At 37.5% G+C, this 26,768-nt stretch overlaps 1 protein-coding gene and 1 long non-coding RNA gene across 9 annotated transcripts in view; one reads left to right on the top strand and one right to left on the bottom strand.

The window, feature by feature from the left end:
* LOC131509131 (uncharacterized) overlaps nucleotides 1-4,355 on the top strand; it is a 212,720-nt gene extending 208,365 nt beyond the window's left edge. The window contains exon 3 of the long non-coding RNA XR_009260303.1: nucleotides 2,596-4,355. This is a non-coding gene — a long non-coding RNA (uncharacterized LOC131509131). The remainder of the gene's footprint in view (nucleotides 1-2,595) is intronic.
* The window catches only part of IMMP2L (inner mitochondrial membrane peptidase subunit 2), an 896,430-nt gene that overhangs the window by 19,257 nt on the left and 850,405 nt on the right, over nucleotides 1-26,768 (bottom strand). The window lies entirely within an intron of this gene.

The following is a 26,768-nucleotide window of genomic DNA, read 5'->3' as shown; positions in this document are numbered from 1 at the left end:
AAATTGGTATAGTCACTGTGGAAAACAGTATGGAGGTGCCTTAAAAAATTCAAAATAGAGGGGCGCCTGGGTGGCTCAGTCGGTTAAGAGTCCGACTTTGGCTCAGGTCATGATCTCACGGTCTGTGAGTTCGAGCCCCGCGTCGGGCTCTGGGCTGACAGCTCAGAGCCTGGAGCCTGCTTCAGATTCTGTGTCTCCCTCTCTCTCTGACCCTCCCCATTCATGCTCTGTCTCTCTCTGTCTCAAAAATAAATAAACATTAAAAAAATTTTAAAAAATTAAAAATAGAAACACTGTATGATCCCACAATTCCACTCTTGGTATGTACCCAAAGAAAATTAAAACACAAATTCAGAAAGATATATGCACCCCTATGCCTATTACAACTTTACAATAGCCTCTTCGTTTTTGCCGCACAATTAATGTGTTTGATTATAGAAACTTCCCAGACTATGCTGCAAGTATTGTTACATATGGCATAGACATTGTTTATAGACACTGTTTATAGACACTGATACCACCTTTCCAACATCTGAAAAGTCTGAATTTTGAAATACATCTGCCTTTCAAGATTTGAGATACAATACTAATATCTTTAAATATCTCCAAAGGTGAATATTTGCCAAGGAGAATAAAGGTAATCAGAGTTATGGGCTTAGTTCTGAGCAGGACAGGCACCCTGATAGATGCTGGAAATACACACAATAAAGATGATTTCTGTCCCCTAGGATCTCATGATCTGGTGGGAAGGATGGATGTTTCAATAAACCATACCTGACATGGTAGACATACAAAGGAGCCAAGTACCCCAAGCAGAGTACTCTGGCCAACACTTAGGAAAGCTCCACTGAGTGGGTGCATTTGGACTGATTCTAAAAGATACTAAATTTCCCTCTCCTGAGGGAAGATTTCCACTTAAGACAATCCTTTGTCATATTTTTTTTTTTAATGTTTTTTATTTATTTTTGGGACAGACAGAGACAGAGCATGAATGGGGGAGGGGCAGAGAGAGAGGGAGACACAGAATCGGAAACAGGCTCCAGGCTCCGAGCCATCAGCCCAGAGCCTGACGCGGGGCTCGAACTCACGGACTGCGAGATCGTGACCTGGCTGAAATCGGACGCTTAACCGACTGCGCCACCCAGGCGCCCCTCCTTTGTCATATTTTTATCTAGAACATTCTCCAAGTCCTCCTTGCCCTCCACTGAATTTCAAATTGAGACAACCCAATATTTTTCAATGAAAAAGTAAAAGCCATATGCCTTACAAAAGATTCAAAACGAGCTTCTCTCATTTAAACTCCTCATTCTAGGACAAGTGTTTTCCCTCATTACCAACAATTTTAACTTTAATCATTTCAAAGCAATTTTCCTGTTCAAGCCTTAGCTTTAATCAGAATGCATTTTCAGGTCACTTCATGGCCTCTTCATGATTCTCTCTAGATAACTACAGAATCATGCATAATCATTCTAGTTCCCCCAAGACCCCTCAGTAAGTAGTTAGTTCAACATTTTATGCAAAAATAGATACAAAACAGGCCTCTAGGGATATGTTCAGCTAATTTTCATGAATTAATTTCCCAAGATTAATGTTTATGCACTACTCTCTTTACCACATAATCAAATCACTGGAGTTGAAGTGGTCTAACTCCTTATTTTGCAGCTTGATTAAGCAGGTGATGAAATACTTGAATATCATTTGGATAGTTAGCAACTCATAGTATCCACAATAATCCACAGGAGATGGATGGCATTACTGATAGTTCATTGTTTACTTGTGCACTCTCTAGTAGCTGATGTTCCACCCACATGCTAGTTTTATGTAGGAGATAAAACAGTTCATATAAATACATGAGGGAAGAGGTGTGGAAGTCTTTATTGTTGTTGACATTGTCTTAAACCATATTTGTATCAAGTGGGAAGGCAGCCAAAGGGATAGACCAGTTTGCCATGGGTAAGAGGATTTGGAACAACAAGGTAAACAGATACCCATTCCCAGGCCTGCTCCTATGGTGGATGCAGCCACTTTACCACCATGGTTCTGTTCACTGGGTGGCTAGTATCCATCTCTCCCCATTTCCTACCTCTCTGTTATTCTCTCTTTCAAAGAGAATGTGAGGAGCTTTACAAAATAAACAACCAGGAACAAAAGAAGATAAATAAAAGTGACTGCTATTAGGGGGAAGGCAGTTGCTGTGGAAAGCCCCACACTTGGTTCTTGGCTATCTGAGAGTCAATGTGAAGAGAAGAACAAGCTAACTCACACAGCTCTTATAGGACAAGAGGAAAGTTTTTCCCTGATTAAATTTCTGCAAACTTTACTCACATCAGGTCTGTGACAGGATACTCTAAGTATCATAATGGACAGTGTCACTGCAGTAGCTTCCCCCAGGGACCTTACAGGATTCACCTTACAGGAAACTGGGTGAATGTTATTCTGCAAGGGACTAAGGCAATGCAATCTTGTATGTCATCTCAGGATCTAATTTATTCCAACGATAGGAACTTCTATTATCTAGAAGCTTCGATACATAGCATGCCTTTTAAATAATCTTTTCTAAATATTATGTCCTCAATTGTGCTTTTTTTTCTACAGGATCTATTCTGGGCTCAGCCAATTGGATGCCCTCATGTGGAACTCTGAAGTGATGGAGGGAGTGATGCAGAGACACAGAAACATCAGAGTTACTGGCAGAGGGATGAATGCCAGGAAGTATCCAGTGACAGCAACTGCCAAACTCATCACCCTGCTCCTGTGTAAACATAGGGACAGCTTATGTTGAAAACTAGTTTTCATCCCATCCATTCAGTGGACTATTCAATATCCTTCTAATAGCATCTTTTCTGCTTAAATGAGGATGAAAAAAAGGAAGTCAGGATGGCTTTGTGATTTGGTATCTTCTGCATGGTAAGCTACCATGATAGTACTGGTGAAGGAATGTTGATAAGGATATTTGGAATTAAAGTCTAATTCCTAATTCCACAGGTGAGGAAATCAAGGCTCAGAAATATTGCCTACAGGTACCCAGTTAGTTAGGGTGGGATGCAAATCCTAGCCCTGACTCCTAGTTCCAAGCCCTTTTCAACACACCTGTCAGTGAAATGAGGTGTAGAGTCCTGGAAATTGCAAAGGTTGGCAAGGGGCCCTGCATCAGTGCTTCCTAAAACTGCTTTTACCCCAGGGAAAAGTGAGACCTTTCATTTTCTGCAGAGAAAAGCAAACATTGCCCATTAAGGCTTGTACACATCCATGCCACTCTGTTTGGGAACTGTTGCTGATACGTAGCAGCAGGACATGTTAGGAGCCACTGGGCTGTAAGGAACACTTGTTGACAGTGACAAGAAAGCTGGTGCTTATTACAGCAATGCAGTTATGTCATTGTGTATAAAAGAGCTTGAAAAATGAAGAAATGTGGCAAGATTCTAAAGTATATTCCTATTACTCAATACAACAGATATATAAAAGCCTACTGTGTACAAAGCATAGGACATGGAATTTAAATCTACCAAGATGGATGAGCCACAGACTCTGGCCTTGAGGAGTTTATAACTTAAGAGGGAAAGGCAGTTGTCACAAGCTTGATCCATGGGATGTGTCTGGCAGAAGTGGAGGTTGCAGAAGATGAGTGTAATCTGGAAATATAGGCCAGTGAAGGATTAGGAAAGAGACTGTTCAAAAATCGAACAGGGGTGCCACCTCTGACTGCAATCTAAGGAAAGAAAAGGCAAGAGCAGAGACCAAGAGAACAGTCAGGAGATTTTTTACAAGAGGGCTGACAAGAGATATGATCATGTCAAAAGGAAGAGGAAAGAAAGGCTACTTTGAGAATGAAATTGCAATTTCATAGCACAGTAGACACAGCCCTTCATAAATGTACCTCTGCTTTATCTCTTGGCACTTAATGTGTACCTGGATCTTTCTTAACACCTCTTTAAAAAGGCCTTCCTCTCTCACATCTCTGTATCTTTGCACATACTACTTTTTCCCACTTTCTGAAAGGCTTTCTTCTGCTCTTTACCTACATCAATCTCCTTCATCTAACTTTCATGTCACTTTCTCCAGGATGCGGAAGGCTTCCACTTTTTCCTCCCAGCCTTGGCAACCGGTAGTTAGTTAATGGCAACTAATAATTATCATACCGTCCATTGATAATCTATTTTGTTATGTTTCTTTTACTAGGTATGAGCTTTTTGAAGTGGCACTGTCTCGTGTTCTAAATCCACGGCATGAAAACAGAAATAAGCTTAAAATATATGGATTATAGAAGTGAAACGAGACACAATGTGGATTCAGATCGGATATGATTTGGCAACTGATTGGACGTGGGGGCTGAGAAAAGAAGGGATCGTGGAGCTGACTGCTTTCTCCCCTGCCTGGAAAGATAGTAATTCCTTTAATAGCAGAGGGATCATGGCAGAAGGAGCAGATTTGAGAAACAATGAGTTCACTTTTGTATTATTCAATCTGAGATTGCTATTGAATGTCACAGGGACACATCCTGCGTGCAATTGACAAGTCTCTGTGAGAGTTCAGCCAAGTGTGTGAAGCAGAACATAGAGATCTAGGAATCATCATCAGGCTGTACTTGTGGGAATTAAAGTGCTCTCCTAGAGAAGAATTAGAAAGTAAAAGTGCTCAGGACAGCCACCTGAGGGAATGCAGCAATTCAAAGATAATGCTAGAAGGCTATCAGCTAATATGTAAAAATAAACTTCCTTGAGCAGTAACACATGTACCCCTAGACCAGAGCTTGTGAGATTTCGGTGCAGTTAGAGTCCTATGCTCAGCTGTAAAAAGGTGAGCATTGCTATTAGGCATGAGAGAACAGAGCAAAGCTTAGGAGAGGAAATAGTTGTAAATCACCTTTAAAACTGCAGCTCTTAGTTCTCCTTCCTGAGCCTAGAGAACCTAAAGAGATACAGACAAAACCTATTACAATTTCTATATTCCAAATTGATATTTCCTCAATTAAGTAATTCTAAATTGTATCTTTTTTCTTTACATTTATGCATCTATGCCTGGGAAAAGGTTGATAACTTCAACAGCCTAAGGAAAATTTAACAGAGACAAATTAATTTTTTCCAGTGCAAAGTTACAAATTATCTAGAGATTATCCACTGCTATGGATTATACATGACTTGACTCCACTGACTCAGATAATTGAATGCTGATGCTAATTAGCAAAATTTTTTTATAAAACAATTTTGACAGTGCAGTAAGCTGATATTTACTACTAAAACTCCCGATGCTTTATAAATCCATGGATAATATTAAATTGTCAGGTCCTCAACCTGAAGAGTGAGGAGGGCTTAGGCCTTATGGTCACACTGCTGGGTAGAACACTTATTGCCCTATGGAGAGGAAGAGAGGCTTGGCTAATGATGAATGTTCAACAGATTTGGCACTCTTGTCCTCATGCATGCCATGTGCCACCCTCCCACTGTTAGGAAACTGTCATCAGTCATTTCCTCTAACAAACTGGAGAGGAATAAGGTATGCACAAAGCACCAGAAGTAGATACTGCCCTTGGATGAAATCTCTTCATGAAAATTCCTGGCCATATTTAGCCCACTGCATCTAGTACTAACTGACATTGGAAACTATGGTTCCAATTAGCTTTCCATTTCCTTTAAGTGTTTTTCTTTTCCTGTTGGCTTTTCTGTGTCTTCAGTAACCTGAAAAGACAACTGCTTCATTACTTCAAAGAAATTTTAACTCAAGGGGGTGGGGGTGGGGGACTGATCAACCCAAACTTATTCTTTAGTCTGAGACTCACAAGAGATTGTCTCTAATCATCAATAACACTGATAATTTAGCATCACACTGCCCCTGTTCCTGGAATATCATGATGTACATATGGTCCAAGGAAGAAGAGTGGGGAGCCATCAGTAAGCACCGTGTAGAGAGCAGAAGCTTTGGGGTCAGAAAACCATATAGGGACTTAGACTCAGAAAAATTAATAGCTATATCATCTCTGGTAAGTTGACTTCTTTCAGTCTTTTCTCATTGTCGAAATGGGAACAAGAATATCAGCTCTGCAAGGTTGCCATGAGAATTAAGGGGTGTAAAGTCTGCACTAATATAGCACAGAGCCCTGCTGCACATTAACTGCTCTGATAGCCCCACAGTAAGTCAGGTACAGATGATGCCTGAGGTGTAATACATTAATAACAGGAGTTAAGAAAATGAGGTATTGAAAATAGCTACGATATATTATATCCCATTGTTAACTGTTAATGGTGTCCAATTAGGAGTAATGCCTTTGAGAAAAAAATCTGTTCAGTTAGCTTGTGATACTGATTTATAAGCATAGAAATGATTGTAAGAAGTCTTGTCCTAATAAATTTTCTGCCTAGGAATTCTATCTCCAACAGCAATAAAACATGGCTGTTGTTACGTTTCATTTTTGATGCAGAGCTGAACTTTGAAGGAGTTTTTCTATGTACCAAGATGAGCTCAATAAAAACGAAATCCTTTGGATTAAGGTAACATCCCTAAGAGACCTCTGCCTCTGGTAAAGGCATTTGCAGTAATGAACAACAAGAACAAAAAGAATGGAGGACTCTGTGTTGTTTTAAATTACATATCTGACAGATCACAAAGAAATTGCTTTTAGGTAAATGAGCATTATTTTCTTGATTTTCTCCCAGCTCCACAATACCAGTTAAAAGGTCCATTGGAAGTATGAATTTTCTTAGCAAACTAAAGCATTATAAATGGTTCCAGTTCCTGACCACTGACTCAGTCCTTAAACCCTGATGGCATCTGTTTTCACTGTTCAGCAGAATTGTGTTTTTAAAGATCACTAACATTTCCAGGGAAGGTCTTCAGTCTCCATCTTCCCCTGCAATATTCAACCCTGCTGACCACCCTCTGCTAGAAAGGCACCCTAATGACTACCTTACTTCTCTTCTTAGTGCTCCAAAGAAACTGTAAAGTTCTGCTCACTCATCATCGCCCATCTGTTTCCTGAATGTAGGTATTCCCTCAGATTTTTTAAATCCTCTCTTTATATGCTTTCCCTTGGCGAACTCATCCATTGCCATTTCTTCAACTCACACTCTGCCCAAAATCCCTCAAATCTCTATTTATAGCCTGACCATTTACCTCCAGATCTGATTCTCAGTGGTCTGCTACACATCCTCAGGCAGGTATCCTCCTTATCACACAAAGAAGAAGTACGCAACATCCAGCTTTTCATCTATTCTCCCAAATGAGGATCTTACCCTGGCTTCTCAATCTGGGGATCTCCCTCGTGCCCAGCTTTAACTGCAACCTTTAGCCCATAGTTGGAGTTCTGTCTGTGCTTCACCATCTTCTTATCAAATTTGTTGCCAGGTTCTTCTTTGTTTGAATACCTACGTTGATTTCCATTCACACTGCCATCATCAAGGGACAGGTTAAGATTTCTTCTTCCCTGGATGAACTCAGTAACCTTTATGCCAGATTCCCTAATTCCAACCTTGTTTTGCCTCAACTGCTATACTCACTGGTACCAGATTAATTTTCTAAAGCTTGGCTTCAATCAGGTCATTCTCTTAAATAACACATTTTAATAGTTCTCACTTCCTACTAAAATAAAAGATATGCAGCCTGGTATTCAAGATCCATCACAATATTATGCCCACTACCGATCTTTCTATTCTTTTTGCTCATGATTCTTTTACCATGTACACTATACAAGTTCCATACAAGTTCTCCAAGTGATTTGAATGCCCACCAAAGCCTGAGCACTACTGCTCTAAACTACAATCAAACTGAAATGACCATAATTATTGTTTGGTTACTCTGTATTTATGTCTCTACTCCTGCTGTTCCTTTAAGTATTCATCATCATCTCTGTATCCCCATTCTACCCATCCCTTGACATCCAGTGACATTTTCCATAAGCCTTAATAAAATTACTCCCTTCCATTCCCAAATCTACATGTTTCTCATTACTTTATTTATAATTATATATTATGCCCCATCTGCTCCAGATTACTATAAAGTCCTCCAAGGCAGAATCATGTCTAATTTATCTTTTATTCTTTAAAGAACTCAATGTAACATTTTATCCAAATAGTAGAATGTCAAAAAAAAAATGGCATTCACTTAGATAAGACTAGGTTAAGAAGGAGCTACCAGGTGTGTATGGCTGACAAAGGAACCTGTTATTAATTTTTGGCATATATTTCATAATATTATTTAAAATTTAGATATTTTTAAGATTTTGCACTTTTTGATGTATTCAATGCATATATACATAAATAGTTCTTATTTATTTATATAAACAACCAACTTGTGGCACACTATATTTTTCAAAGATGACCACAAATATACCTCCCGATTCAAATGCTCTTCTGCAACGTAATCTTTCCACCCCTCTGCTCCTTCAAGAAGTAGAGTCTATTTCTTCATCTGCTTGAATCTGGTTGGGGTGGGTACCTGTGAATGCTTTAATTAATTCTGGGCATAGGACTCAAGTGGCCTGGAAGCTTTTTTTTCTTGCCTCTTGGAAACCAACCATCATGTCACAAGTGTAACTCTGTGAGATCACCATGCCGTGAGAAGCCCAAGTCACACTGAGACACCTGGATCATGAAATGCCATTTGGAAAGAGAAAGAAAGGCCAAAGGACACTGCAGCTCTGTTGGAATTGGATCATCCAGCACTGGCTGTTCCACTGGATACCAAATGAGTCAGATACAAACCATCCAGCTGAGTCCTTCCCAATTTCCTAATACATACAATTGTGAGCAAAATAAAATGGCTGTTTTATATTACTAAATTTTAGTGTGTCATGTTAAACAGCAATTTATAATAGAAACTACTCATTGCCACTTATGAAATGTACAGCTGTGGTCACAGAAGAACAAAATGAAAATGGTATGCTTACAAAGACGACAGTTAATTTTACAAAGAATACTGGTATGTTTGCCATCTAAGTGCTGCAGAATAAAACCTAATACTCACCAATTTACTAACTTTAATTCTGTCCTTAGCAAAAAGTCAATCAATAAAAAATATTAAAGATATTTAGTCATATTTTTCAAAGTCAAGCCTCCATTACAGAAGTTACAGTAAAGGGTAAATTACACAGTAACCCGAAGACTATTTGAGACACACAGGTTATAAGTAAATGATAGGGAAAGTTTGCAAAAATATATTCTGGTATGTCTGTTATTAGTTTATATAAATTATGATGTATCCTAATATTGAAATTCTACATAGCCATTAAAAATAATGATATAGCTACAATCATAATAAAAGTGTACACAATACATTAAATGAAAGGAGCCAATTATAAAACTGGATGAACAGTACAATCTCATTTTGGGTTATTAAAGACAAGATAGTTATTGGTCCTCTCCTCTCACCCTCCACCCCTACACCGCACCCCCTCCCCCACACACCACAGTGTTTTTTCCTACAGGACACAAAGTCTGAAAGGATGCATATCAATATGTCATTATCCTTAGTGGTAAAATTATAGGTCATCTCTAAGTGCTTTTAAGGCAGTGGTTCCCAAAGTATGCTCCCCAACTAACAGAATCAGCAACACTTGGGAACTTGTTAGAAATGCAAATTTATAGGCTGGACCTTGGGCTTCCTAATCAGAAACTATGGTGTAGGGTTCAGCATTCTGTTTCCACAGCGCTACCAGACAACTGGGATACAAGCTAAAGCTTGAGAACTACAGTCTTACTGTATTTTCTGATTTTTAAATAAGTGAATATGTTTCCTGCATGGCCTTATTTTTAAAAAGTGAGCTTTCTGGACTTCAGTGGAAGATGGCAGAATGGGAGAATCCCAAGCTCACCACATCCCTCCGATACACACAGATAACACCTACATCAGTGTAGACAATCCAGAAAACAACCCAGAGACTGGCAGAACAGACTTTCCACAGCTAAATTCAGAGAAGCCACATCGCAGAGGGTAGGTAGGGCTGAGATGCAGCTGGGGGCCAAATGGACTCATGAAACTATACAAAGGAGGGACGGATACCACAAGCATGGAGAAGGGAGAGGAACAGATCCCACACAGGAACCCCAGATATAGAGGACCTGCAATGGGAAGAAGAATCCCCATAACATCTGACTTTGAAGACCAGAGGGACTTAAACTTTTGAGTTCTTACAATTAGCGAGGCTTATGACCTAGAACTTTAAAATCAGTGCCTTAATTCTGGGAGAGCAGGAGGGCAATAGGAAAATGAATCCCTGACCTTAAAGAGACAGCATAACAAACAGCCACTATGAGATACACCATAGAAATACCAGTTTGAAAAATGCGTGGAGTATACAGGAGGGAGATTTGTTTACTATTCTCAGAGCATGTGCTAGAGGTACAGGGATCTTCGGGAGATTTCTCCAAGAACAAAAGAGTTCATGGGCACCATTTCCCTCTCCTGAGCCCCAGCCTAGAAACACTAACACCTGTAGGAACCACCACAGCACGAGCAATTTCCAGATGGCATGCTAACAGTGTGCCCTGTGACTGCAGTCTCTTGTAGGACTACCCCTTCCAACATGCCTTGGGCGAGTGTCCATCCAAAGCAGCACAAGCCTGGTGGCAGTGTGCAAGCAGCATGGACAGTGGTCAGCACCATCTCAAAGACACTCCTACCCCAGGGAGAGGGGAAAAAAACCACATATACCAGTTCAACTCTGGCATCAGCAGTGGACTGGGGGCAGACATCTGGTCTGATTGCAGGCCCCAAACATCAACAAAAGCTTCTCAGGGACAACACAGGGAGAGTATTCTGTAGTTTGGAGGTAATGCAACTCTGGGAAACTGCTCGTTTGATTCAATTCAAGCCCAAGGAAGCCCCAGAATGGCCCACTAACAACAAGAGACCCACAACAAGCAAATAGAGCTATTGCAGATAACTGGACTGAAGGCACATGTAGAGCAGCCACATAAGTAGGATGTACACAACACAACAGGAGACCTCCCTGAAGAGCCAGATTCTGCTTAACAGAGGATACTGCATGCAGGGCACTACAGGACATCTTCATAATGCCCTTACTTTCAAGAGAAGGAGACTTTCCTAATACACAGAAACAGACACAGGGAGTTAGACAAAATGAGGATACAGAGGAATACATACCAAATGAAAGAACAGGACAAAATTTCAGTAAAAGAGCTAAATGAAATAGAGATAAGATTCAATATAAAGCATATTACTTTAGTAATGGTCATAAAGATACTCACTGGACTTGAGGAAAGAGTGTAGGACCTCAATGAAACCCTTAATAATGACATAGAAAACAGAATAAAGAGGAGTAAAGAATGAGCTCAAACTTAATTGACCATCAACATAATATACACTGTATGCAGAAAATGTTACATATAATGCCTAAGGTAACCAAAAGTAAAAAAAAAAAAAAACAAACAAAAAAAAACCACAACAACAATAATAGACATACAAAAACCAAGCAGAAAGGAATCTAATTATATCATTCAAAAAAGCTAACAAACCATGAAAGAGAACAAGGGAAGAAAGGATCAGATAAGAACTATAAAAACAGCCACAAAACCAGTAACAAAATGACAGTAAGTACATATCAGTAATTACTTTGAATGTAAATAGACTAAACACTCCAATCAAAAGACATAGGGTAATGGAATGGATTAAAAAAAACCAAAACATCTATATGCTGTGTACAAGAAACCAATTTCATACCTAAAGACACATACAGACTAAAAGTGAGGGGATGGAGAAACATTTATCATGTAAATGGATGTGAAAAGAAAGAGCAGAAATATTCAAATCACATAAAATAGGCTATAAAACAAAGACTGTAACAATAGATATAGAAGGACACTATATAATAATAAAAGGGACAATCCCACAAGAAGTTATTAGAATCATAAATATTTATGCAATCAGTATGGGAGTATCCTAATGTATAAAACAGTTAATAACATATATAAAGGAAATAATTGGCAGTGATACAATAAAGTAGGGGACACTAACACCCCACTTACATCAATGGAGAGATCACCTGAACAGAAAATCAACAAGGAAACAGTGACTTTGATGACACACTGGACCAGAAGGATTTAACAGATATATTTACAACATTCCATCCTAAAACAACAGATTACACATTCTTTTGAACTGCACCTGGAACATTCTCCAGAATAGACCACATATTAGGACACAAAATAAGTCTCAACAAATTTAAAAAGATCAAAGTCATACCATGTATCTTTTTGGATTACAACACTATGAAACTAGACATCAACCACAAGAAAAAATCTGGAAAAAGCACAAATACATGGAGGTTAAATAACATGCTAGTAAACAGTAAGTGGGTCAACCAAGAAGTCAAAGAAGAAATAAAAAATTACATGGAAGGGCGCCTGGGTGGCGCAGTCGGTTAAGCGTCCGACTTCAGCCAGGTCACGATCTCGCGGTCCGTGAGTTCGAGCCCCACGTCAGGCTCTGGGCTGATGGCTCAGAGCCTGGAGCCTGTTTCCGATTTTGTGTCTCCCTCTCTCTCTGCCCCTCCCCCGTTCATGCTCTGTCTCTCTCTGTCCCAAAAATAAAAATAAAAAACGTTGATAAAAAAATTAAAAAAAAAATTACATGAAAAAAAATGAAAATGAAACACAATTGTACAAAATCTCTGGGATGCAGCAAAGAGATAAAATTATAGCAATACAGGTTTACCTCAAGAAGGAAGAAAAATCTCACAACCTAACCTGACACCTAATGGAGCTAGAAAAAGAAGAGCAAACAAAACTCCAAACCAGCATGATAAAGGAAATAATAAAGATTAGACTAGGAATACATTATATAGAAAAACAATAGAACAGATCAAAGAAACCAGGAACAATTTCTTTGAAAAGATCAAAAGAATTGAGAAACATTTAGCTAGACTCATTAAAAAAAGGAAAACAAAAAGGAGAGCAAGGACTCAAAATCACAAATGAAAGAAATAACAACTGACACCACAGAAATACAAACGATTGTAATATGAAAAATTTTATGCCAAAAAAACTGGGCAATGAAAAGAAATGGATAAATTGCTAGAAACATATAACCTTCCTGCTTCCAAAAGTGAAGCAGGAATAGAAAACTTGAATAGACCAACTATCAGCAGTGCAATGTAATCAGTAATCAAAAATCTCCCAGCAAACAAAATCCAGGACCAGCTGGCTTCACAGGTGAATTCTACCAAACATTTAAATAGTTAAAATTTATTCTTCTAAAATTTTTCCAGAAAATAGAAGAGGAAGGAAGCCTTCTAGTTTCATTTTATGAGGCCAGAATTACTGTGATACCAAACCAGATAAATAAAGATTCCACAAAAAAAGAGAAATAAAGACCAGTATTTCTGATGGACATAGATGCATAAATCCTCAACAAAATATTGGCAAACCAAATCCAACAAACAATACATTAAAAAAATTATTCATCATGATCAAGTGGGATTAATTCCTGGGATGTACAGGACTCTTGATGTACAGGAGCCTACTTGAGATAATCTGTCTCCCCCCCCCTCTCTCTCTCTCAAAAATAAATAGAGAAAAAAGAAACCCACAGCTAACATCATACTCAGTGGGGAAAAAAATGAGAGCTTTTCCCATAAGATCAGGAACAACACACTATACCCACTGTCATCACTTTTATTCAACACAGTACTGGAAATCATAGCCATAGTCCTGGAAGTCAGACAAGAAAAAGAAATAAAAGACATTCAAATGGGTAAGGAAAAAAGTAAAACTGTCACTATTTGCAAATGATATGATACTAGATACAGAAAATCCTAAAGATGCCACCAAAAAACTATTAGAACTGATCAATGAATTCAGTAAAGCCATAGGATACAAAATCAATCTACAGGAATCTGTAGCACTTTTGTATACTAATAATGAAGGAGCAAAAAGAGAAATTAAGAAAACAATCCCATTTACAACTGACTAAAAAGAATAAAATACCTTGGAATTAACCAAAGAGGTGAAAGACATGTACTTTGTAAACTATAAAACACTGATGAAAGAAATGGAGGATAACAAAGAAATGGAAAAGTATTCCATGCCCATGGATTGGAAGAACAAATATTGTTAAAGTGTTTATATTACCCAAAGCAATATACACATTTAATGCAATCCCTATCAAAATACCACCAACGCTTTTCAGAGAGATAGAACAAACAACCCTAAAATTTGCCAAAGAAACCTTGAAAAAGAAAGGCAAAGTTGGAAGCATCACAATTCTGGACTTCAAGTTAAATTACAAAGCTGTAGTGATCAAAACAGTATGGTATAGGCACAAAGAGAGAGACATTGGAGAGATCGATGGAACAGAATAGGAAACCCAGAAATGAACCCACAACTGTATGGTCAATTAATTTTCGACAAAGCAGGAAGAATATCACATGAGAAAAGACAGTTACTTCAACCAATGCTGTTGGGAAAACTGGAGAGCAACATGTAAAAGAATGAAACCAGACCACTTTCTTATAAACATGTAAAAGAATGAAACCAGATCACTTTCTTACACCATATGCAAAAGTAAACTCAAAGTAGATTAAGGATTTAAATCTGAGATCTGAAACCATAACAATCCTAGAAGAGAGCACAGGCAGTAATTTTTCTGACATTGGCCATAGCAACATCTGTCTGGGTTTGTCATCTAGGGCAAGCGGTAAAAAAACAAAATTAAATTATCAGGACTAAATCAAAATAAAAAGCTTCTGGCACAGCAAAATAAACCACCAGCAAAACTAAATGACAACCTAGTGGGAGAAAATATTTCCAAATGACATAGCTGATAAATGGTTAGTATCCAAAATACATAAAGAGTTTATACAACTCAATACCAAAACAACAAATAATCCAATTAAAAAATAATGGGCAGAAGACATGTACAGACATTTTCCCAAAGACGACATATGAATAACCAACAGACACATGAAAAGATGCATAACAGAGAAATGCAAATCAAAACCACAGTGAGATATTTCATACCTGTCAGGATGGTTCAAATCAAAAACACAAGAAACAACAAGTATAAAGATGTGGAGAAGGCAAAGATGCGGAGAAAAAGGAACCCCCTTGCACTGTTGGCGAGAAAGTAAACTGGTGCAGCTACTGTGGAAAACAGTATGAAGCTTCTTCAAAAAATTAAAAATAGAATTACTATATGATCCAATAATTTCACTACTGAATATTTACCCAAATAATACAAAAAACTACTTTGAAAAGATAGATCTACCCCTATGTTTATTGCAGTAGCCAAATTGTGGAAGCAACTCAAGGGTTCATCAGTAGATGAATGGACAAAGAGGATATATCTATCTATCTATCTATCTATCTATCTATCTATCTATCTATAGATATGTATAGATATGTATATCTATGTGTATATCTATACATATCTATATATGGTGTCTATATATATGTATACCATAAATATATGTGTATATATACCATGAATATATATTTATATATACATATACATACACACACACACACACACACACACACACACAAAAGAATATTACTCAGCCATAAAAAGAATGAAATCTTGTCATTTGGAACAACATGGGTGAATCTAAAGAGTATAATGCTAAGTGAAATAAGTCACAAAGACAAGTAACATGATTTTACTCATATTGAGTTTTAGAAACTAAACAAGTAAAGAAAGAAGACACGATAAAAAACCCAGATTCTTATATATAGAGCACTTATGGTTACCAGAGGGGAGGTGGGTAGGGAGATGGGTGAAATAGGTGAAGGGGATTAAGAGTACACTAACCATGATGAACATTGAGTAATGTATAGAATTATTCAATCATTATATTATGTATCTGAAACTAATATAGCTCTGTATGTTAATTATACTGTAATTAAATTTTTAAGTGAATGTTTCTGTTATAAAAAGTTTAAATAGCTACTTAAAACAAAATCAAAGTAAAAGAAGATTAAGGTGGTTCACACCTTTTGTTTTTCCTTTCTTTTCTTCTATCATTCACACATTTTAGCTTTGTTATGTTGTAATCTTTCATCTCTCTGTACTTAGTCCCAGGTCACTTATTTTTTTTTTCTTTTACCTCTAATTTGCCTGTTTAACCTGTCCATTAAGTTCTATCACAAACTGCTTTATCACTTCTTAAAGATTTTATTTTGTTTTTTTTCAAATCTATCTACTTTTTTTATTTTTCCACAGTGGCCTCCTTTTCCCTTTGGGTGTGTCCCTTTTCTTCATTCCTTTCATCATTGTAAGTACACATTATGTTAGTCTCTGAGATCAATCTTGTATTTTAAGGTTTTTTTTTTTTTTGTATGCTAATTGTCATGTTTGTTTTACCTGCTAACCCCTCCTTCATGGTGGATGTTTTCTTTTCTTTTCTTTTTTTTTTTTTTTACTTATGTATTTACTTATTTTGAGAGAGAGTGAGAGCACATGTGAACAAGCGGGAGTGGGGGTGGGGGCAGAGTGACAGAGAGAGAATCCCAAGCAGGCTCCACAAGGTCAGCACAGGAGCCCAATGTGGGGCTGGAACCCACAAACTGTGAGATCATGACCTGAATAGAAATCAAGAGTCAGATGCTAAACCAACTGAGCCACCCAGAAGCCCTGGATGTTTTCATTTTATGATTTGTAATTTTATATCTGAACTGATATTTATTTTTTTATTTTTAGAGTGAGCAAGCGAGTGCATGCCTCACAAGCAGGGGTGGGAGTGGGGGCAGAGAGAGAGGAGCAGAAAGAGAGAGAGAATCTTAAGTAGGCTCTAGGCCCATGCTCCATGATACCACAACCCTGGGATCATGACCTGAGCTGAAATCAAGAGTCAGATGCTCAACCAACTGAGCCATCCAGGCACCCATAAACTGATTTTTAGATTACAGGGTAAGAGCCTAGGGTCTGTTTCTCATGGGAGCCCTTTTTATTATCATTGTTCAGAGTCTCAAGTCAAAACAGACTAGTTAGTTGTTTCCTTACACCTTGGGTAATTTTTCTGGTTGGCCTTTGATTGAGGGGTCATACCTTTCAGAGTCCAGGTCTGATGGGGGTCTTTGTCTCAGGTCTCACTTACCCTTTCACACCATGCCACATCTCCCACACTATGATGTTAGGACCTGATCATCTTCCAAACTGTGACAGCTTCACATCTTGAGTTTCTCTCTCATGGTTTTGTGTCTTCTCTTTCTTTTCTCTACAAAATTTCCCCCCTCAAAGTCAAAATTAGCATTTTTAAAATGCTTAGGGCAGGGGGAAATTTCTTATTAGTTTAGTTTGCCATATTGATGGACCTTCCACGTTTTCTTTAATGTTATATTGCTCTTGCAATTTATTTTTTAAAATTCAGTTATTAAAAATGGGCTTAGTATCTCAATTTCAAATCTATGGATTGTTAATTAGAATAGTTGCATTTGATTTTAGGAGCTGAAGTCTTATTAAAGTAAATAATAAGATGATTATTTAAGATTTTGTTTTATTTTATTTTTGGTAGACTATTGCTAAGGGTATAAATAGCTCTTTATAGGAAGAGTTACAACTCAGAGCAATTTGAACCAGTGTGAAAACAGAAGCAGAAAATTAATTATCACTTATTCCTATGAAAGGCAAGAGATTGCATCAAATATGTTCAATACAACTTATGTGATCTTTTTGTTAGTTGCTAGCAATATGAGAATTCATTAGTTTAGCAATATGGCAGAGAGTAACTAGCACTCTTTTTAAGAAGTAGGCCAGAGTAGGCTTCAACACTAGATCTGCCTGCTATTAGCTCTGTGAACTTAGATAAAATTTAACCTAATATTAAAATATCTTCTTTTAGAGTTGTGACAGTTAGAAGACAGATATTGCTTAGTAACCATTAGTTACTTTTATTGATTTTGTTATTAATAGCAGATTGGGACTTAGAATAGGGCTAGGAGCAGCATTTCTCAAAATGCAGTCCCTTCACATCAGCATAAGAATCTCCCAGAGTGCTTATTTCAATCTCCATTTTAAACAACCTACTGATGATGCTTCTTCACTTTTGAGCTTGAGATTAACTGGTTAAGTGTGTAAAAATAAAAAATTTTATGAGAAAATACAGGTCACATCAAAAAGAATTGAAGTTCATTTGAGACAAAGAGGAATGAAAAACAGAGACACCCTATATAAACTATAGGATATATACCAAATTGTCTACTTTTCAAAAGGACAGTTTTGTGGGCTTTATTTTTTTTTTTTTTTTTTTTTTAAATTTTTTTTTTAACGTTTTATTTTATTTTTGAGACAGAGAGAGACAGAGCATGAACAGGGGAGGAGCAGAGAGAGAGGGAAACACAGAATCTGAAACAGGCTCCAGGCTCTGAGCTGTCAGCACAGAGCCCGACGCGGGGCTCGAACTCACAGACCGTGAGATCATGACCTGAGCTGAAGTTGGACGCTTAACCGACCAAGCCACCCAGGCGCCCAGTTTTGTGGGCTTTAATGTTGAATGATATCCCAGCTCTAAAAAGACACAACAGAAGAAAATCACATCTTTCCAACCACTCTAGTCTGAGACACCATCATATTTTACCAGTGCTATTGCATTAGCCCCAATTAGTTTCAAATGTCACCTTCTTAGAAAAGCCTTCTATGGCCTCCATATTTAAAATAGCATCATCTGGTTTCTCACTCTCTGTTTTGCTAAACCTGTGCTGCTTTTCTCCATAGTACTTATCAATTATCACATATATTCATATGTAAATATTACATATTATAAAATTAATTTCTTCTACATCTATATCTATATCCACATGCCAGGCTGTAAAATCATAAAACATGGACTTTGCTTTGTTAACTGTTGTATCCCTAGTGCCTAGAAGACTGCCTAGAACACATGGAGACCTGACAAGTATTAACTGAATAAATAAATGAAAGGGCTTAAAGAAGGCCTTTATTCCTTGTGGTTTTTTAGAGCAGATAGAGGATTCCTGGAGAGAAAAGGAAAATAATCCTGAGAGTGACCAGAGAAGAAGATGCCTCGTGCATGTCGCACAAATCAAACCAATGTCATGAATTTGATGTGGGAAAGAATATTACAGCAAAGGAGAAAAAAAGGAAGAATTTCTGAGTCTCTGGAACTCTTTGGGAGAAATCAGTTTCTTTTCATAAAAGGTCTAGTCCTTCTGGAATAATAGCAGTAGCAGAGACGCAGGAGAAGCTATAGAGACCCTAGCAAGTAGGAGGTCACGTGCTGGTGATGGATGCTTCTCTTCTGGGTGGACCATTATCTCAATCAGGTGCTAGGTTTCCTACCTGGGATAAGTGTCCCTAATAGCGGAGAATACTGATGCCACAATTTCTGCTGACTGACCCTGGAAGAAAGACACATTGGTAAAAATATAAAACTATTTCCCTACAGACCTGTGAAACTCAGGAATACACAAGGGTTTCTTCCTTTTTTCCAGTTAAAGTTCTTGCCTTTGAAAAAAGAAAAGATCACATACCAATGAATAGCTAGCTAAAAAAAGAGGAATAGACTAGAATTTGTTTTTCTGGATGATGACTAATTTTAAAATAATTGGCTCCTGGCAGGGACAGAGCACAATCTCAAGGAGACCAGGAAGAAAGTATTAGGCAGCCTCACCCACTGGATGAAGATGTTGTAAAAGCAGATAAAATGAAATATAGGAGAACAACAGATGTGATGCAGAAGAAAGAACCATAGTGGAAGATAGAGTTCAGCAAGTCCCCAGGAAAATTAAGGGAAAGGGAAATTAAGTCTACTATTTAGATCCTCAGCTGTCTGTGAATCAGAGCATACGTTCTGACACAAAATAGTAAAATATGATCTCTTGGATATTATTAAGGTTTTGCAAGAAGGTACTCAGGATTGAAAACAGACTGATTAAAACAGAGATGGCGAGTGTTTGGTGGTTCCTCAAAAAGCTAAAGATAGGATTACCTTGTGATCCAGCTATCATACTGTTAGGTATTTATCCTAAAGAATTGAAAATAGGTATGCATTTGAACAAAGACTTGTTCAGGAATGCTCATTAGAAGCACTATTTGCAATAGCCAAAAATGGAAGCAACCTCAAATCCATCAATGGATGAACAAATAACCAAAATGTGATATATGCATATAATTGAATATTATTCAGATATAAAAAAGGAATGAAATACTGATACATGAATATGGATGAACCTTAAAAGAGAAGCCAAAAAGCACTGGTCTAAGTGAAAAAAAGTCAGACACAAAAAAGTTATATATTGTTTGGTTTCATTTCTATGAAATATCCAGAATACGTAAATCTAGAAAGACAGAAAGCAGATTCGTCAGTGCCAGGCACTAGAGGGAGGGAAAAATGGGGAGCAAGTGCTTAAATGAGTATAGGGTTTCCTTTTGGGGTGATGAGAATGTTTTGGAACTAGATAGAGGCACAGCACTATAAATGTACAAAATGCCACGGAATTGTTCATTTTAAAGTAAAGGCATGTGGATTTCCTGTCAATAAATATAAGAATACATACAGTCTCAAAGTTTAAAAAAATTCTTAAAATTTTTAAAGGACAGGGAGGGGAAGGGTGGAGAGAGCAGCAATATGTGATAGAAAAAGATATGCTTACAGGAAAGCCTAAACCTCAGAGTAGCAGTATGATGTAGGGTACTTCACAAGGCCAACCGTGTGGAGACACATTGAAGGAACAGAATTATGAAAGGAAGACACAGACAACCTAGTCAGACAGACCATTAAGATCAACGCTTCCCAATAAAGGAAGCAAAACATAAACAAGATGTATGATGTCTTGCATAAAGGACACATACTGTGGACACTTCAAAGGCTAATAAGGGGAGGTCATTGTCTCCAAAAGCTAACACTAATATGGCTGTGACTTTCTGAAGGCCTTGCGCCATGATGAAGGTGAATATAGGTGTCAGGAGAAAGAAGAACTTGTTTTTCAAAATTGGGAAGAGCAATAAACTTCATCAACATTTGCATTGTCCTTTATTGAATGATCAAAGATGAGGGTGGGGGAAAGATGGGTGAACAAGCATGTGGAAACAAGAGAGGCTCTATAAGTAACAAGACTGGCAAGGAAATCTGTGTCCCAACTAGTGCCTGAGTGTCAGGCTAAGCAGTTTGGATCTTATTCATTAGTTAATGAGGAGCCATGCAGATTGCTAAGTAGCAAATGACATAAACTGTGCTTTGGGAAAATTAATCCAGCAGGCATGTGTAGGGTTGGTAAGAGGGTACGGGAGCAGTAAGAAATTGACTCTAATTGTCAGGTAAGAGAATATTACACCTGCATTGAGATAATGGCCATGGGATGAGAGAAAAGGGACAGATAAAACATCTATTAGAAAGGTGATTGAAGTAGAGGACAAAGGGGCTACTCCAAGAATTTGATATTGGAAGACTGGGAGGGTGACTGGGTCATTAGCTAAAAGAGGTAGTAGCATAGGTAATTAGACAGAAAGTGGAAATGGCACTGACATGAGTTCTGTTTTACATGTATTACATTTGAAATACTGGAGAAACATGCAAGGGAAGATGCCTAATAGCAATAGAGCTTGAGGGAGATCAGAAGACCAGTAGACATCGAAAAAGGTTTACGGGTTGAAATTTGATTGAAGTTTGTTATGCAGATAGTCAGTGAGCTCTTGGGGAAATGAAATCAGCCAGAAGCAAGTACAAGTTTGCTGCCAGCTAGTTATGCCAAATCAACTTCAATTTCTTTGTGACAAGGTTTCTAGATTATAAATCAGACAAGTGTTCTAGACATAGTATATCTTGATTTTAGCTAAATATTTCACAAGTATTTTGTGATTATGGCCAAAATGGAAACATGTCAGGGGTAACAACAAATAGAGATGGAATCATAATGGACTGAGTAATAATACCTGAAGTACACTGATTATGGCATCAGTACCAACTTAATCAGGGAGCCTAAAAAATATTAACTTTATACTAAAATGCTATTACTTTAAAGAAATGGTATATTTATCTCATTGGATGCTTGAAAGGAAACTCCAAGAGAATTTTAACAAAATGTTTTGTTGGTTTAAAGTATAAAATTATCTCACAAGAATAAGATGGACTTCTTTGTAGTATTTGGAAGGAAACTGCTAAACAAAGCAGGTTGTCTTTGTACAGTGTTTTCACATAAATTTTCTATTTAATACACCATGGCTATTTGTACATGTCACTATATGTTAACCTCTGTTAAAATACTCATTATAAAAAGTGCCTTTCAATATTTTAAGTCATTAGCTATTTCCATTTGAAGAATTTGTTGTTCAGATTCCATGAGAAGGCAGTAGGACCTGGCAATTAAACACACGGGAAGATGCAGAAATGAAGTTCCTATCTGAACTCCCCACAGTAGAGTCACTGGCTCTATGTACTGGCAGGAAAAGTCAATTTATAATTGCAAAATACACTGCAAATAAGGTGTTAGGAAAGTGCCTAACAAAGACAACATGTTCTCTGCAAAGAGAAATCCATCATCTCTAACTGCCGCCCAATAAAATAAATAGGTTTAGTCATTATGTAGTCTTGAGATATTAATATTATGTCCCCATATAAAACATAAGCTAATATGGTCTCTTACTCATACTGCTTACAAAGTAGTTACCCTTAAATAGATAAATTGTATTATTTCATTGTAACTCAAACCTTTAAAATACAGAATTGTCAGAGGATGGAGGGAGGAAGGGAGGGATAATCCTTTCTCCAGTTTAGACACCACTATAAGATCATAGTTTGTAGTATGTGGGAGAGACTGCTACTTGCTTAACCAACATTTTTTTATCTCCTTGTTACAATAACCCTGATTTTCTTCCAATGGCCATATACCAGTAAAGATTGCATTTCTCAGCCTCCCTTGTTACCAAGGTTGACCAGTGATATGAAAATGGAAGTTAATGGGTGGAACTTCCACAAAGGATCTTTAAGAGAGGACTGAGAAGGATACCCCTTCCTCTTCCTCCTGCTACCTTCCCCTTTCATCCTTTCTAGAATTCAGAAGTGGTGACTTGCATCAGAAGCTTAGCAGCCACAGAAACTGACATAGAAACTTCAGTTGCCTTTAAAAGTTGTGGTCTAAGAATGGCAGGGATGAAAGATAGAAGGTAGTCTGGATTTTTTAAGAGTGGGAGAAAGCCAAATGGATCTTCTGTTATATATAGTTAGATTTAACCACAACTAATTCACACCGTATCCAGTATTCAGTTCTTAACTTTCCACTACACCACTCTAGCCTTAAGACGCTGGCTAATTCAAACTATAATGTTTGCAATTCATTCAAAGGTTTTCACAAACATCAAAGCAGAGAAAGATGCCATCATGTGCCTGGATAGTCTGTGGTCTTGTGTCCATCTGAGCTACTTTGAGAAATATTCTGAAATTTTTTTAAGTAAATTTTAATGACATGTTAACTGTTTTTATGAATGTCCAGTTAAGGCTGAGATGGTGTGACAGCTGTAAGCAAAGTGTCCAAATGTGAGAAGATTTAAAAGCCCTTATTCATGGTGGCCTTAATTTGGTCTGACACCAAGCTGCTAAAAATTGGTATCCACCAAAGAAATCATGTTTACACATCCCCACAACCCGTTCACCCCCTATGGTTTTCCCTGCCCTCAGCTTTCCCAAGCTTCTTTCAGTTATATTCAGAGATAACACCAGTTGCAGAATGATTCTGCCCTAGACTATGTGCCTGTCCCAACTGAGTCTCGAAGTACCTATCATTTCTAATATGCCATTTAATTGGGCCTAAACTATTAAGTTACATATTAAGACCTAGTGCCTCTTACTCCTGGGAACATCACTGGGCTCACTCTTTGTGGTAGAAGAAATTCTGAGATGACCTCTATAATCCCCACTCAGGGAGTATGGCCTGCCTCCCCTTGAGTGCAGGTGGAGCCTGTGACTTGATTCTAATCTAGGAAATGTAGCAACAGTGATGGGATGTCATTTCTATGATTATATTACATTATGTTATATAAGACTCTGTCTTGCTGGAGTGTGGGGAATTTTCCTGTTGGTTTCAAAGTAGCAAACAGCCATACTGTGCACTGCGAACAGAGAGAGGCACATGGTGGGGAACTGAAAGCAACCTCTATGACCTAATGAGGGCCAACAGTTGATACCCAGTAAGAAGCCAGAAGCCTCAGTTTTACAACCACAAAGAAATGAATTCTGTCAACAACCTGAACTAGCTTGAAAACGGATTCTTCCCCAGTCAAACCTCCAGATTATACCACAGCCCAGAGAACACTGATTACAGCCTTGAGAGGCCTTGAACAGAGGATCTAAGTCAGTCATGATTCCTGACCCACAGAACTGTGAGATAATAAATTTGTCTTGTTTTAAGTCACTAAGCTTGTGGTAATTTGTTAAACATCATAGAAAACTAATGCACTCCCAAGTCTCTTTTGCTTCCAGCTTGACCTGGGACCAAGCACCTCAGGATTTCTAGAAATCAATCAATCAGGATTGACTTTCTACTGTTCTCCTAATTGAAGCCCTTTCAATCCAAGAGTTCTAGTCCACAGCATTAAAGCTTCAGGTTGGGTCACTTTTCTAAGAACCATTCTTCTCTCCATCCCTACACACACACACACACACACACACACACACACACACACACACACACCTCCACATACTTGTTAACCTATAGACTTGTTGAGCCTTGTAGACTCTACCTTAATTTAGTGAATCCCATATTTCTAAATATACAGGTTTTAGGTACTGCAATTCTCATACCTGTCACCAAGATTGGCACAAAGATCATGCAGTATTCAGACATTACCCATGGATGGGTCTCCTGGTAAATAGCCATCTGTGAACCCGGATTTCTAAAAGTATTTCGTCCCATCCTCCCATCTTCAATTCCTTGTATCACTACTTTTTAGCTTATGTTTTCCCTTATTGTCGACTCTCAGTGTTGATGGGTTTACTTTAACTTGAGATTACAATATTTATTGGATACTAGACTTTCTTACTTGATCATTTATTTCAACCTCTACTTCCTTCTACATCTAAAAAAAAAAACAAAACAAACCACCAAAGCAAAAATAAACAAAGGCCCACCCATCAATTCTAAGAATAAAGCAAATTCAGTGTTAAACATTTAGTATGGCCAGCATATTAGTACTTCCATACACTGATAGAGGTGTATAATTTAATTTTATGTATGTTCAATCTTGGGGAAACAAGACGAGTTGTAATGCCAAAGGAATATTTGAAAATGTTTGCATCCATTTTATAGGCCTTGAAACATTGTTTTTTTTTAAAGTAAATCTGTTATTTTTAAAAGATCTAAATTATTATGAGGTATTATAATTAATGAATCTGTTTTATGATGTATATAGCTTTTCTGATAAACTTGAGACCATCTTGAGGCTATCTTGAATAGCAAAGAAATGATGATTTATTACCAAATTCATGTGAGAAAGTTACTATGCACTGTAACCTATCATATTATGGTTTTTATAAATTTCAGTGAACATTGGGTATTTTCTGTATATAATGTAGTATATAGTATTTACTGCCTGTAATAGACTATTACCATTATCAATAATAAAAGCTACCAATTATTTAGTGCTTACTAAAAGTAAGGTATTATTTATAATGCTCTATGTACATTATCTCATTAAATCTGGTCAAAACATGATGTCAGAGGAGTGATTAATCCCATTTTATAGGTGAGAAACTAAAAGATTAAAGACACCAAATAAATTTCAAAAGATAAGAGAAATGTAAATCAGGATTCAAATCCAGGTTTTTCTGACATCTTCCATTGTGCTGTGCTGGTCTAATTCTGTTCCTTTATCTACACAGTAAAATAAACTGTGTTGCTGTTAGATTCCTAAGTTTTAAAGTTTCATTGAAAGATATCAATTGTGAGGGTTGCTTGGGTGGCTCAGTTGGTTAAATGTCTGACTTCAGCTCAGGTCATGATCACAGGGTTCAAGGGTTGGAGCCCCGCATCAGTCCCTGTGCTGACAACTCAAAGTTTAGAGCCTGCTTTGGATTCTTTATCTCCCTCTCTCTCCGCCCCTACCCCGTTTGCTCTCTGTGTCTCTCTGTCTAAAAAATAAAAATTAAAAAAAAAGATAGTAATTGTGATGAGCTTAAAACACAAATTTGGATTATTTTTGGCTCACATTTTATTTGGATTTAATACCCACAACCATATATATGCACGTGTGTATTAACAGAAATTTTTGATTCAGCAATGACTTATAAATAAAAAGTGCCAAATATATAATAGATAACACTTTCAAGAAAACAGACAAAGCTAATATTAAATATTAAAACCGAGTGGCTGGGATTTCATTGAGTTTGTAAATTAAATTATGGATAACTGACATCTTAACAAAAGTGACTTTCCAAGAACATCATATATTTTTCTATTTACGTAGGTCTTCTTTAATTTATTTCAGTGGTGGTCTGTAGTTTCCAGAGTGTAAGTGTTATACAATATTTTACTAAATTTACTGCTAAATATCTGCTGGTTTTGATGCTATCGTAAATAATATTTAAAATTTTAAATTTCTAATTGTTTATTCCTAGCATACAGAAACACAGCTGCTTTTTAAATATTTTATTTTATTTTATTTTTTTGAGAGAGAGAGAGGGCACAAGTGAGTGAGGGGCAGAGAGAGAGGGAAAAAGAAGTGGGGCTCACCCAGAGTGGGGCTGTGCTCACCCAAAGTGGGGGTCAAGCTCATGAACTGTGAGATCATGACCTGTGCGGAAGTCAGGTGCTTAACAGACTGATTGCAAAGCTGATTTTTTAAAAATATTGACCTTATATTCTTCAACCATATTA

This window comes from Neofelis nebulosa, chromosome 4, assembly GCF_028018385.1.
Source record: "Neofelis nebulosa isolate mNeoNeb1 chromosome 4, mNeoNeb1.pri, whole genome shotgun sequence".
In the NCBI taxonomy this organism is placed as follows: Eukaryota; Metazoa; Chordata; class Mammalia; order Carnivora; family Felidae; genus Neofelis; species Neofelis nebulosa.
The sequence above is the reverse complement of the archived record's forward strand: the minus strand, read 5'-3'. Positions and strand labels throughout refer to the sequence as shown.